The sequence below is a fragment of the Echinops telfairi genome, unplaced genomic scaffold, assembly GCF_000313985.2.
Source record: "Echinops telfairi isolate 266 unplaced genomic scaffold, ASM31398v2 ScPeMD7_7468;HRSCAF=8506_0, whole genome shotgun sequence".
NCBI lineage: Eukaryota > Metazoa > Chordata > Mammalia > Afrosoricida > Tenrecidae > Echinops > Echinops telfairi.
The window spans coordinates 56337049-56339336 of record NW_022111369.1 but is presented as its reverse complement, the minus strand read 5'-3'; the positions used below and the strand labels follow the sequence as shown (position 1 = coordinate 56339336).

General features: G+C 39.3%; 1 protein-coding gene across 1 annotated transcript in view; it reads left to right on the top strand.

Annotated features, from left to right (window-relative positions):
• The window catches only part of ATP8A1 (ATPase phospholipid transporting 8A1), a 222369-nt gene that overhangs the window by 14605 nt on the left and 205476 nt on the right, over positions 1-2288 (top strand). The gene's annotated exons all lie outside the window — the stretch shown is intronic.

Genomic DNA, 2288 nt, shown 5'->3' with positions numbered 1-2288 from the left:
TGGGTTTGGTTTGATTTGGGCATTTTGATGTCAGTTGCATTTTGACAAAGCCAGCAAATAGACCTTTATCCTCTCAGATTAAAAAAAAAAAAAAAATCAGAGCAAATCTCACTGCCTCCAGGAGCCTTTCCCTATGTGGGAATCTTACCTCTCAAACTGCCCGATGTGATGAGGAGTGGTGGTAGCTGCAAATCTGAGCTGGTACTTGGAGTAGTTATGCCTGAGCACTATTGCTGCTCTGTTTACGAAGCCCTGTCAAAACACCTTGCTTCTTATCATCTAAAGGATTGCGTGCTGATTTGTAATACATTGTAGGAAGGGATGTTTATCAAAGTATTACCTAAGAGATCTATAGCTACTGATAGTTTACTGTTATAAGCTAAGGAAAACAAACAAGCAAACAAGCAAACAAACAAACTCATGGCCATCCATTCGGTTCTGGCTCATAGCAACCCTAAAGAACAGGCGAGAACTGACCCCTGGGATTTCTGAAACCGCAAATCTTCAGGGTAGTAGAAAGCCCCATATTTTTCCCATAAAGCAGCCAATGGTTTTGAACTACTGACCTTTGGATTAGCAGCCCAACACTTCTAACCTACTATGCCACTAGGTCTCCTAATAGACCACCACACACACACACACAGAAGAAAAAAATATCCATTATGGGAACTTTTATTTTGAAGATCTTAAAGCCTTTTTGTTTAGATAAGCACAAGAAACGTCAGGGAAAATGAGACCAATTTCAAAGTCTCTATAGTTTATTTATGGCAAATAATGGCTAATGTGCCAAATACCACATTAAAAGGAATTAAAAGGAAGAAGGGAAAATAATGTGAGGGTCATTGAACTAAGTTTTGAATTATGTGGGTAGACTTTGAGCAGAAACGGCTAGGGAAGACATTTTGTGTGGGGGTTGGTAGAGAACAGAAAAAGAGAGATTATTGTGAATAGAGGCAAAAAGACTTGCCCCCAACCTATAATGCGTCTTGTAGCAGAGCTTCTTATCTACTAATGTTGGCAGTTACTTATCTTCAAGAAGTTAACCCAGTACAGTTAAGGAGTAAACATGTATGTGTGATGAGTTTCAGCTAACACAACTTCACACTGGGGAATGCTCGTATTTTCTGGGTATCAATTTGCAATCTTCGACTAACCTAAACTCAACTCACTGTCATTGAGTCAATTGTGACTCATAGTGACCCTATAGGACATGATAGAACTGCTTTTCTGAGATCTTTCGCTCAAGGAGCAACTGGTGGTGTCAAACTGCTGACCTTGAGGTTAGCAGCCCAATGTGGACCATGCCCTGGTAGAGTGTAGTGGTTATACATTGACTTGCTAACTGAGAAGTCACCAGTTGGAAACCACCAATCACTCCTGGAGAGAAAGATGAGGCATTCTACTCTTTTAAAGAGTTATAATCTCAGAAATTTAGGGGCAGTTCTACCCTGTCCAATAGGATCGCTATGAGTCACAATAGACTCAAGGGCAGTGCGTGCGTGCGTGCGTGCGTGCGTGCGTGAGCGAGCAAAATCTATGGGGTAGTCCTAGTATATACAATCATTTCAAAAAATTAAAGAGTAGAGATTAACAGATTTCAAAAATGATTTTATCTTTCTAATCATGGAAACATTCATATCCAAGAAGTTCGCCTTTTACTTCAGGTTGGAACTTATGTTTCTAAGAGAACAGAATCTTTTGTTTTTCCTGTGCCGTGCTTAAGTGTTGGTCTTCTTTGGGCTTGGCAGTTGATAGAAGATAACAGAAATGTTGAGTAGGAAACTGTTTGCTGTCAGATAACTCAAATTGCTTAATATAAAAGCCATCTGTTGTCATTAGACCAGAATGAGATTCGATTTGCTTTCCTGAACTGAAGTAGGCGAAGGTGTGTAGGAGTAGGAAGGGAGTGTTTCTGACAGATCATTAATTTTTGACAGACATTTGAGTATTAAACTTTAATTTTCATTTTTGAAATGTTGACCAAGAAGACATAATATACCAGAGGACGCTTTTCTCTCAGATTTTCAATATTAGCCCTGAGTAAATTTTTAGATGAATGATTTTGTTTCTCCTATTTTGCATCGAGGCACTAGAAAAAACTTCCCCAGCCCCTCCCCCTAGTCTCTAACAGCTTCAGAAGTGCAAGTTCATAATTTTATTTCTGATTTTTTAAATCATTTAACTGTTCACTGGCTCCAGTCTGATGCCTCTTCTCACCAATTAGTGATCCCTTAAACCTGGGATCAAGCTATGGACTTTGGATTTAACTCAGAGTTAGAAGAACACTT